The sequence below is a fragment of the Phacochoerus africanus genome, chromosome 4 (assembly GCF_016906955.1).
Source record: "Phacochoerus africanus isolate WHEZ1 chromosome 4, ROS_Pafr_v1, whole genome shotgun sequence".
Classification (NCBI taxonomy): domain Eukaryota; kingdom Metazoa; phylum Chordata; class Mammalia; order Artiodactyla; family Suidae; genus Phacochoerus; species Phacochoerus africanus.
Window position 1 is genome coordinate 53,096,912 of NC_062547.1, and position 13,093 is coordinate 53,110,004.

The following is a 13,093-nucleotide window of genomic DNA, read 5'->3' on the forward strand; positions in this document are numbered from 1 at the left end:
TACACACACACACACACACACACACACACACACACATATATAAGTGCAACTCCAGTGTCATGCATATGTACCCTCCTCTTCTCATGATTTCTGATTATGGTAGCATAATTGTGTATGGATGATTTCATATATTTACTGTATATATGTCTTTACTGGTGAGCCTTTTCATTTGAGGTATTTTTGTTTCTGGTTGTGGCCTTTTCTTTTCTGCCTGAAGAAGTTCCTTTAGTATTTGTTTTAAAGCTGGTGTACTGTTACTGAATTCTCTTAGCTTTTGCTTATCTGTAAAGCTTTTGATTTCTCCTTCAAATCTGAATGAGATCCTTGCTGGGTAAAATAATCTTAGTTGGAGGTTTTTTCCTTCCATCACATTAAGTATATCATGCCACTCCCTTATGGCCTGCAGAGTTTCTGCTGAAAAATCTTCCAATAAGCTTATCAGGGTTCCCGTGTATGTTATTTGTTTCTTTTCTCTAACTCTTTTCAATATTTTTTCTTTGTCTTTAATTTTGGTCAGTTTGATTCATATGTGCTCAGGGTGTTCCTCCTTGGGTTTATTTTATATGGTACTCATGGTTCCTGGATTTGAGTGAGTGGTTCCTTTCCCATGTTAGGAAAGTTTTTGGCTATTATCTCTATTTCTTGCATCATTTTCAGTATCAACGGTCTATTGTCTTTTTCCTGGAGGCTGATAATCTCTAGATCACTTAGTTGTTTTTGTGAGGTTTTTCCTTTCTCCATTATCTGAGTTATAGTTCTCTGTCTTTTCATTTTTATAGGTTTTTGGTGTGGTGTCCTTTTTGCAGACAGTAGTCTTGTAGCCTCTCTTACTTCTGGTATCTGCCTCCCTCGTGACTGAAGTTGGTACAGGGGCTTGCTGTAGGCTTTCTTATGGGAGGGACTGGTGCCCGCCCACAGGTAGGTGGAGCTGATTCCTATCCCTCTGGTGAGTGGGACTTTGTCTCTGGGTGAGATCAGAGGTGGCTGTGTGCCTGGGGGTGTTTAGGCAGTCTGTTTACTGATGGGTGGGGCTGCGATCCCACCTGAATTATTGTTTGGCCTGGGGCTTCTCATAACTCATGGGTGGGGCCAGATTGTCTCAAAATGGCCACCTCCAGAGAAATACACATTGATGATTATTCCTGAGAGTTTGCCTCCAAAGTTCTTCCCCCACATGAGCCACAGTCACCCCCTGTTTTCCCTGTAGATCCTCCAAGAACTGCAATAAGGTCTGACCCAAATTCCTATGGAGACTTTGCTTTGCTCTGAGACCAAGTGCACATGAAAAATCTGTGAGCACCTTTCAAGAATGAGGTCTTGTTTCTCTCAGTCCCATGGAGCTTCTGGACACACGCCCCAATGGCCTTCAATGCCAGATGCTCTGGGGGCTATTTCCTTCAATGCCAGATCTCCTGGCATGGGCATTTGACATGGGGCTCAGAAATCTCACTCCTGTAGATGAGTCTCTGTGATACTCTCTAGTCTGTGGGCTTCCCATCTGGGAGGTATGGGGTTGCTTATTTCGCATAATCACCCCTCCTACCTCTTGATGTGGCCTCCTCTTTGTTTTCTGTATTAGGATATCTTTTTGAAAGTTTCCAGTCCATTTGGTTGAAGTTTGTTCAGCATTTGGTTGTATTTTTTTTGGTTTTGTTTTTATGAGAGAAGTTGAGCTCCAGTCCTTCTATTCTGCCATCTTAATCCTGTCTTATTTTGGGGGGATTGTTAATTTGGGTATTTTTTCTTCCCTTCCTCTTTTGTTTTCTTCTCTATATTTAGTATTGTGTCTTGATTTCATATTCTTTTTTGAGTGGATTCTATTATAGTTTTTTTTCCTGTGGTTCCCATAGATTTCAATATAACCATCTATGTGTGTACAGAATTCATTCTGGTTGCTGGTCTCTTAATTTCAAATGCATTTTCAGTGTTCTTCATTTGTCCTCTCCTCTTCTCATGATTGCTAGTACTGATATATTTTTGAAATGGTGATTTCCTATTTTTATATTATCTTTGCCTTTACCAGTGAGATTTCTCATTTGTAATTTTCTTGTCTCTGGTGTGAATTTTCTTCACATCATCTACATATTTGTTGCCTCTGGTCTTTTTTTTTTCACATCGATGTATAAGAAATATCCTTTTATTATCTTTACTTTTTTAACTTTTCAAAGATTTTATTATAGTTACTTACAATGTTGTGTTAGTTTCAGTACAGCAAAGTGAATCAGTTTTACATATACATATATCCATTTTTTTCAGATTCTTTTCCCATATACATTATTAGAATATTGATTTCCCCTGTGTTATATTAGGTACTTGTTACTTATCTATTTTTATATATAGTAGTGTGTATATGTTAATATACAGACCTGCCTCTGGAGTCACAAATAGTCAGGCCTCCTACTGGGCTCCTGGGCATGTGGAAGTTCCCAGGCCATGGGTCAAATTGGAGCTACAGCCACTGGCCTACATCACAGCTACAGCAACATGGGATCAAGTAACATTTGCAAACTACACCACAACTCAAGGCAATACCACATCCTTAACCCACTGAGCAAGGTCAGGGATCAAACCCACATCCTCATGGATCCTAGTCAGGTTCATTAACCACTGAGCCTCAAAGGGAATTCCCCACTCTATGTCTTTTTGGGGGCAATTTTAATTTATTTGTATTTAAAGTCATTACTGATAGGCAAGAACTTTTAACATTTCATTAATCTTTTCCGACAGTTTTGTAGTTCCTTCTTATCTCTCTTTCTGTTTTCCTTTGTGACCTATTTATTTTTTGTAATTAATTTTTAAATTTTATTTCTTTTAAAGTTTTAGTGAGGTATAGTTGGTTTATAACAAAGTGATTCAGTTATGCATGTACACATATCCATTCTTTTTTATATTCTTTTCCAATATAGATCATCAGAGAATATTGATAATGCCCTATACTATATTGCAGGTCGCTCATGGCAAATCATTTTATATACCACAGTGTGCATATGGCAATCCCAAACCCCAGTGCCTCCTTTCCCCCTACCTGTCCCCTTTGTTAACTATAAGTTTATTTTTAAAATCTGTGAGCCTGTCTCTGTTCTGAAAAGATGTTTATTTTTATCCTTTTTTTTTTAGATTTCATGTGTAAGTGATGCCATATGATGTTTCTTTTTCTCTGACTTAGTTCACTTAGTATGTTAATCTCTATATATTCTGTGCAAATAGAAATCAAAAGAAAGCTGGAGTAGGAGTTCTCTTTGTGGCTCAGTAGGTTTTGAACCTGACTAATATCCATGGGGATATGTGTTTGATCTCTGGCTTTTCTCAGTGGGTTAAAGGTCTGGCATTGCTGTGAGCTGTGGTGTGTGTTGCAGACATAGCTCATATATGATATTGCTGTGGCTGTTGTGTAGGCCAGCAGCTGTGCTCTGATTCAACCCCTAGAAAGATGTTACATAATGACCAAAGGATCAATCCAAGATTTTATGCACCCAACATAGGAGAACCTCAATATATAAGGCAAATGCTAAAGCCATAAAAAGAGAAATCAACAAGAATATCATAATATTGGAGGACTTTAACACCCCCAGTTACAGCAAAGCACAGATAATCTACATAAAATCAAAAGGAAACAAGGCCTTAACAGATGCATTAAAACAGATTGCCTTAATTGATATTTATAGAACAATCCATCTGAAAGCAGCAGAATACACATTATTCTCAATTGTACAAAAACATTCTCTAAGATCGATCACATTCTGGGTCACAAATATAGGCTTGGTAAATTTAAGAAAATCAAAATCGTATCAAGCGCCTTTTCCAACCACACCATTTTTTATTTTTTGTAATTTTTGGGGTACTTACTAGAGACTTTCTTTTGTGATTACTTTATAGTTTACCTAAAACTTACCTAAAACTTATTTTGCTATAATAGTATATTTACAGCTGATAACAACTTAGCTTCAATTTCATACAAAACTTCTCCACTTCAACTTTCATCTCCCCAGAGACCAATGCTCCTTTTGAGAGATTATTTCAACAGACTCTCATTTTCTGATTTCAGGAGCTCTTTCTTATCTTTTTTCTTTTGGACCTTGATATACTACACCATCCATTGTAGTAGTTTAACTATAGCCTGCACTCACTTTTCCATATTTATAATTTTTTCCTATATCATCTTCCCCTGGAATTATTTTAACTCCAGTGTGCCATTTTTTCCTGCTAGGATTTTGAACGATACAAGTGTGAAGCCTGAAGTTTGATAAGTTCTCCATTGATTGAAGGCCTACCATATTCATTCACTAATAGGATTTCTAGTGAGGGTAGACACACCAAAATAACACCTGACTTGATATTCTCTAGGGTCCTCGTGTCTTTAACCTTCCTCTATTTCACCTAGAATATGTTCCCATCCCTTAACACTCAGCAAAGACTCCTTGGGATCTTTCCATGGAAACTTTACCTATATTACATCTTACCTTAATTATAACTTAGATAATATTGCTGAATATTTTTTCAACTTTCATAGCAAATGCTGTGAGTCCCTGGCTCTATCACTAGAATATCATATTTTATTATAATTATGAATATTCCTCTTCTTATTCCTAGTCTAGATTCATTTAATATTCTTATATGTTAATGTTTTTAACCACTTATTACTTTATATCAATTCTGTATCACAAGGCTTGACACAGAGTAGATCATAACGAATTTTGCTTTAATAAATGAGTTACGGAACTAATGATTTGCTTATACAAAAATTAAATTATTTGGGAGTATTTGTATGGGAACTTCTAGTTCTCATATGACTTAAGAAATATTCACCATAAACAAATCTCTTACTTTTACAGCACCATATTGCTGTAGGCAGAGAACAGAATATGTTTCCTATAATCAGGGGTGTGACCCATATCAATCTGGAGATTGCATTGAAGTACATTTATTTAATGTCCAATCTGTTTAATACAAAAATTAGGAGTTCCCATTGTGGCTCAGTGGTAACGAACCTGACTAGTATCCATGAGGATGCAGGTTCAATCCCTGTCCTTGCTCAGTGGGTTATGGATATGGCATTGTCATGAGCTGTGGTGTCAGTTGCAGAAGTGGCTCAGATCCCAAGTTGCTGTGGCTGTGGTAATAGGCCAGCAGCTGCAGCTCCAATTCAACTCCTAGCCTGGGAACTTCCATATGCCATTCTAAGTCCTATCCATGAATTTATTTTGTTCAATCCATTATCAAATTTTCAACAACTTCCTCATGAGACTAGAAAAACAACATTTTTATCTTAATTACTATGATAAGTGAAGCCCTTTTATGGATCATAGAACAGGGCCCTCTCTTGCTCGAGTAAAGATAAGACTTGATACATACTCAGCATTAATTCAATTTTCTAAATCTGAATATCATGCCTCTTTGAATTGTTTCTTATAATATTATCCCAAGGTAAATGAAAAAACATTTATATGTTTCACTTATGAGAATATATTTTCTTAAGAATCTCTTTAGTTGGTCTTTTTGCTCCAACATGTTCCACTACCAATCTCATATATTAATCTATCAAAGTAACCTTTGAATATTTGCTTATTTTGAGTTATTAATATACTTATTTGAAAGTAAAAGAAAGAGAAATCTAGCATGGAAAAGTTATTGTGTGAATTAGAACATTATGATTCATGATATTAGAATACACTTCTCAGTGTTTTTGTTGAGTTGACTGTCATCAGACCCTTGAAATATCTCACATTTAATAGGTTTACTGTTGGGTTACACATATATTTTGTGCATTGGTATTCTACAGAATAAATTTAATTATTTTATATTATGGCTAAGTTTTCAAAGCCATTGCTGTCCTTTCTCTAATTGGTAGAATTAACTTATCAAATAAGCCCATCAAAGGTATATTGAATAATGTAAATGAGAATAAAATGAATTCTGAATTGTGCAAAAATTCAAGACCCATAAAACCTAAGAAATGTAATTCAAAGGAGTCTGAGGAAAGAAAGTATTTCTAAGAATGGCTAATGTTTTATAAGCATTGAATTCTAATTCACTAAGGACTTGTTAATTAAAGCCTAGGGGAATATTTCCTCCAGAAAACTGATGTAAGTCCACATTTGCTCAACAATGAAAAAATAATCTAAATTTTACCTCACTCACCAAACACTTGGGACCCTTTACTTATAACATTGAACCCATCCTAGAGAGATATAATGTATTCACTTTTCAAGATATAACAATTAACTATAATTATTAGAAATAATTCCCACTGGGCAAAAATCCTCCTTAAATAATTATAGGCAAAATTACCTACAAAGAGAAAGCCTCATGGGTCATATAAAAGAAATGGTCACAAGAGAATATGAAAGGAAATTGGTAGACCTGAATTTGAGAAGCTACCAGTTATCTCTCCTATCTACTCTTGGAACATGATGGAGTGATTTTCTCACCATCAGGCAAAAGCATTCTCCATTTGGTAGCAGGAAAACCTGACTACATGTCTGTTTGGATCTCAGCTTTAATGTGCCTTCATCTCTGCTTTATAGGTACTGACAGCAATGAACATAGGCTTTATCACTTCATTACTAATGCTGAGAAGCTAGAACACTTGGGATGATGGGACAAAGGGTAAAAGCCCCGACAATTCCAGGACATTGTCTATGATTTAAAAAAAATTAAAACTAGCAGTAAATATAGTTAAGTATGCGGGGATGTAGGGGGAAATAAGATATAAATATAGAATTGAGAATTATCACAATCTGAGATGCCTTCCCCCAAAAGCCATCAAGGACAATTTGAAGTAAGATTATGGCTTTTGGCTCCAAATTTAAAAGAAAAGACAGTGGAGTTTATCTAAGAAATCTAATAATCTATAAACAATACACTAATATGTTGTATTTATTGCAATTCAGTAGCAGCATTAGGCTTAGATACATCACCATTGTTGTATCTGCTTTTCTGTGTATTTAAAATTTGAACACCCCTGTCCTACCACATTCTTCACAGGGCTGCCATGAGAATGACATGAACTTATACATGAAAACCCTTGGTAAATGGAAAGCTACACAAGCAGTATTTTAAAAAGTAACAGCCTCTCATTTATAACTCTCTTATAAAATATAACATTTGTTCTAGAGCTGAGATAGTAGAGGTAAACAGAAGAGAAAAAAAATGTATGTGAGTCAAAAAATAATCTATTGTATAAGCATTTTGTGTTTATTCAAAGTACTTCTATTATGGCCCCATGTCCAGAAAATATCACACAGTTGTTTGGGGGTAAGATTCAGAAATATTTATGTCAAATAAGAACCCCCTGCCTTCCAGTACATCAGTTGACATATTTAAGCAAATTTGGATTGGAACAAATATTTTTTCACTGAGCGACTACTTAGTGATTCTCTTCCTTCAGGTTATTAAAAGTTAAAAAAAATTAAATGATATATATTTTTCCCTGGGACAAAATGAATGTCATACTTTAAAGACAGAAAGAGGTACCTGAGAAAAACAACACCAATCACATATTTTCTAGAGCACCAGCTATGAAATTTTTATTCCTGCTTACCTTAATTATCCAGATTTGCAAAATGAACTTGATCCAGAAAAGATCAGATAATAGAAAGGACTCAAAGGACAGAGGTAAGTGAGAAGAGAAATGAGGAAATATTTTCTTCAAAGCAAAGCCTTCAGTGTAAAGATATTTATAGTACACCATAAGAGTTTTTGTGTATTCCAGTCATAAACCTAATTTTGTAAAGGAAATAAGAAATGATCAGAAGGAGATCCCAGTGGATTGTCTTGATACCTATACTGGAATCAGACATAAAGGATAATAAATTATTTTGCTTCATAGTCATACCAATGAGTTGGCTAGCAATTAATCTGTTTTCATTTATTTGTCCAAAGCAGTGATATGTAGATCACTCAACAAAATCAAACATGCTAAATTATTTAAGAGAGGGAAAATGTAGATTCCTCTCTTAAGATTCCATGTCTACAAAAGAGAGACCATTGCATCTAAAGTAAAAGGAGCTAAACTAATTATTTGACTTTTCCTATATCCTATTCTCTTATTTTAAGACACCAGGGGATAAGTAAAATGAAGTTTTTTTTTTTTTTTGCATTATGAAATAAGGCAAGGCAGAAAGAAAGAACATGAGAACAGAAAGGAAAGCAAACATCAAAGAAAGCCTTCTTCTGTAAGCTTAAAGACAGCAGACATGGCTGGTGATAATCTGAGATAGCATCAGGGAACACAAGTGTAGAGGAGTGAGTAAGAGAAAAGTAAATATCAGTGTGTGGGGGAGACTTTGCTGCTGATGGAAAGGAAGTGAGCAAGTAGATAATGGAACAAAGATTAAAGGAGCAAATAAACATTACAGAATGAGAGATTCAGAGGGTTAAGAAGGTGATTGTGCTGTGATTGGGGAGATGTCATGGTCTGCCCAAAATTCTTTGCCTAAGAGTCAGCTCTTATCACAGCAGAAGTAGCACATTTATGGCTCAGATCAATGGGCAGATCTAATTCTGCCGAGGTTGGGGAAAGGTGTTTAGAAAGCCGTACCCATGACAAGCAAAGTGTCATAAGGAGAATGGTGCCGTAATGTCAGAGTCCACCAGGCGCCAAACAAAGAGACGCTATTGTTGGAGGAGGATAGCATGATAAACTGTACCTATTTTACAATGTTGTGAAAGTCAAATGTTTATGTACCAGCCAATAAGGCAACCATTAAAGGATATATTCCCTATGCCTTAAAATTAAACAGCATATTCAGGGCTTTGACTGTTCTTCATGTTCAATGTTTTCTGAGGTGGGAAGTAATGGTCTGTAGTCACAATCACAAAAATGAAATTGTCCTAAGTCAAAGAAGGGCTTTAGTGAGAGTAGGAACCTGTACCATTATTACTAGATATCTATCTCTTTCCAGGTGATGTGCTCAAATGCTTTGACTCTGTAGAGGCCCTTTGCCCATCTACTGCTCTGCTATTCTCATTTAATGAAGGGTAATATTGAATAATTATGAAAATGCTTAGCATGTCAATACAGAGCATATCCTGAAATAGTAAATAATATGTAAATTTACATAATCTTTTTTTCTTATTCTCCCCTATACAAAATGAATTTGAATTTTTTTTAATGTACACAAAGAATGATTTTGGAAATGTGCCATGGACAAAACTTTCTAAATAAATTATTTAAAAGTACGTAAATTCCGACATTACAAACACTATGAAACAGTAATATAGAGTGTATAGTTATATAATCTATATACTGGGTGATCAGTATATTTGTCATATTCAGTCCTGTGTACCCTTTCATTTATATCCTATCTTCATGAGACTGCCACTGCCTATCAATTTAGAAGTTTTCATCATCATGGATACATATGTTTGAATAACTAAAATGACTATGTGGAAAGGGAATTAGAAAATCATTAAGAGCTGTGTGCTGGATACCATGTCTTCTAGACCACCATTTTGGGTGACTTATACAAGTCTCTGGGTCTCTATTAGCCTTGCTTTCTTCGTACATAAAACAATAAAGGCAGACCAGATGATCCCAAGATCACTAAAAGTCCATATTTCCATTAAAAATAAACAAATGTAAGGATAACTTGATCCCCTTGCTGTACAGTGGGAAAATATAATAAAATATAAAAAATAAATAAAGAAAGAATAAACAGATTCCATTTTTGGAATAGAGCCAGTCCAGTGGATCAGTGGCTGGATATAGGGTGACAATGACAGAAATTTTTACACATTAAGATGATATGTTTCAATGTACATCAATAGGACACATGAATAGGCTAGATGGAGAGAGGGGAAATGGGGTGGGGGAAGAGTCAAAGGTAACCCCTAAGAACTGGTCTTATGCAATGGATGGATGGTCCTGACTTTGACTAAAATAAAGAGACTAGAAGAAAGAAAGCTTGAGATGAAGAAATCTAGAGTTATTTTTAAAATATGTTAGTTTGAAATACATCTTACACATCCAAAGATGTTAGTGCCCACAGTTTTACATATGTGTGTGCTTAGTGAAATTCATAAGCTAAAACATGGATAGGTTTAAACCACAGAATTTGAATGTAAAGAAACAATAATTATTTTGGATAAATTATTTCAAGTTTTATTGAGTAGAATATTATGAATTAATTTGGTAGAAAACAGCATGACATAAATAGGATAAATTTTTAATAGAAATAACCAGTAAGAAAGGCCATGTATGAGTTAAACAAGTTCTTTTTCCGTTGTGAAATAGGAATATAATGCAGAACAACAGACTCCTGGAACCTTGACTGAAATAAACTTGTTTCCAAACACAATCTTTCTGATTAGAAACATCATTATCATCTGAGGTACTAAGTTAAAATAAGTTCTATTTGAACATAGAGATCAAAACTTGGGGGGGAATGTTGCAAGAGAATGTATCTTATTTGTGTCACCGGCCCCTCAGGACTTAGAACACTTGGCCATACCAATAAGCAATGACTTCTGTGGCTAGTGATTCTCTTCTAAGAACAGGAGTGAAGGTAGACAAAAATCAGGCTAAAGCCTATGAAAACTGCAAATGCCTTCTTCAACATCTTTGCTTTGACCAATGAATCCAAGATGAGAGAGGAAGGAGTTTGAAGGATTAAATTCATTGTTTGTAGCAATGTATCTCATTTCCTTTTTTATCTATTATTTATTATTCACAACAAAACATAGGCATGGATAAAAGAAATGAAACCTCATAAGCTGATTTCATCCTCCTAGGCCTTTTCCTGTATATGAAATACATCAGCATTTTTATTGGTACTATGCTTATTATTTATACTGTGGCTCTGATTTTGAACTTTGTCTTCATTCTCCTGCTCTGGGTGAATTCTCACCTCCACACACCCATGTACTTCCTTCTCAGCCAACTGGCTCTCATGGACTTGATGTTAATCTCTAGCACTGTACCCAATATGGCAAATGGCTCCTTCTCAGGGAGGAAAAATATTTCACAGGTGGCCTGTGGGACTCAGATATTCTTCTTCCTGACTCTAGGAATTGCTGAGTGGATCCTCATCACCCTCATGTCCTATGACTGGCATATGGCCATCTGCAACCCTCTAAGATACATCCTAATCATGGGCCAGAAGGTCTGCCTAGAGATGGCTGCCATCTTCAGGGCTGGGGGCACCCTTTTACTGCTCACACACACAACCTATGCCATGCATTTCCCCATTTGTGGTTCCAGATAGATTTCCCATTTCCTCTGTGAAATCATGGTCATCATAAAATTGGCCTATGAGTACATCTCTGCCTATGAGAAGGCTATGGTAGTGACAAGCATTGTGGTGCTTCTCATTCCCTTGTCTCTCATCATGTACTCTTAGGCTCTCTTCTTCTTTGCCATCTTCCACATGAAATCCCCAGAGGGAAGGGACAAAGCCCTAGCCACTTGCTCTTTCCACTTGACTGTAGTATGCATTATTGTCCTGCTGTGGTGGTCTACATGAGGCCTAGTTCCTATCATAATCCCAAGATGGATCAGATGCTCTTTGTACTTGGTCCTGTTCTCACACCTTTGCTAAATCCTCTGATTTATAGTCTTAGGAACAAAGAAGTGGTGGAGGCCCTAAAGAAGGTGCTGTACTGATGATACTGATGTCAATTTAAAAGACAATATGTCTATCTGTAACCACTAACTTTAATTCAGCTTGATAAATGGCTCATAAGTCAAGAGGTCCTAATTTTAGAGTTATTCATTCACTAAAAATGTTTAATAGCGGTCTCCTCTGTAACATACCATTTTAGTTATTTTTGATCTCCACTTTAGAATTGCTTTAGAATCATGGTGGAATTTCTCAGGCTCCATAATTCTAAGTTTCTCTATTTTTAATTGGCATCACCTGTACTTCTCTCCTTTGAAACATCCTTAAAATATTGAGTTTCTATCCTTAATCTATGAATTTCCACAGGTATGATGGTGGTGGGAAATTGATGACAAAACTCCACAGAAAATTGCTGGACTATTGGATCGAAGATAACACTTTTACCTCTGAGAATCATATAAGTCTAATTCAACTCCTGAAAGGAACACACCTTGACATAAATACAGAGATGCCTGAGTCCTTGATCTAAAACTGGTCATATACAAACTATTCCTGATGCAGTACACACTTTGCATTTCCAAAAGCTTTAAAGTTTTCAAGAGTTGAATTGCAACGTTGCAAGAGAAAAAAGAGTAGAATAAAGATAGTCAAGATAACATATTTTGGGAGTTCCCGTCATGGTTAACAAATCTGACTAGGAACCATGAGGTTGCAGGTTCAATCCTTGGCCTTGCTCAGTGGATTAAGGATCCGGCATTGCTGTGAGCTGTGGTGTAGGTTGCCGACATGGCTCGGATCCCACATTGCTGTGGCTCTGGTGTAGGCCTGCGGCTACAGCTCCGATTCAACCCCTAGCCTAGGAACCTCAGTATGCCATGGGAGCGGCCCAAGAAATGGCAAAAAAGACAAAAAACAAAACAAAACAAAAGATTGCATATTTTGATCATAATTACAAGGCAACTGAGTATTAGCAGGTAGATATAATGTTTTCTATATTAGCTTGATCAAATAGTTAATTTGAATGTCATTAACTTGTTTAAATAAATAAAATTATAATAATATGATGAATCTCAATACTACAATATTTAGAGAGCCATAAAATCAATTTAAAAAAGAAAAGGAAATTCAATTTAAATAAGAATTGGCATTGGCCTAATGATTTAAAAGGTGTCTGTTTAACTCAAGTCTAGAAACAAGAACTAATTGAAAGTAAGAAATATCTTGAGAATACATGGATGAAACTCCTTGATATATCGAGTGGATAAGCAAAGTAACATTTGAAACCTTAAGGTTATGAAAGTTAATAATTGAACAAAAGAGAAGTGTAATCTGCCAAATCAGATTAATGACTGAGGGTATTTGATGGTATAAAAATATCAGTCTCTTTAATGATGAATGGATGGACTATACAAAAGATCTTTTGGTAGAGAAAGACCAAATCATTGCAGTCTCTGAGCTATAAATCAATTCTTGTATGTCAAAAATGTTTAATATTCAGTACCCTAGTAAAGGCATTACATGATATCAAGAACAGA

General features: G+C 35.7%; 1 pseudogene; it reads left to right on the forward strand.

Moving 5' to 3' along the window:
* Window positions 1-10,685: 10,685 nt before the first annotated feature.
* LOC125124523 (olfactory receptor 2T11-like) lies at window positions 10,686-11,602 on the forward strand (annotated as a pseudogene).
* The last annotated feature ends 1,491 nt before the right edge of the window (window positions 11,603-13,093 follow it).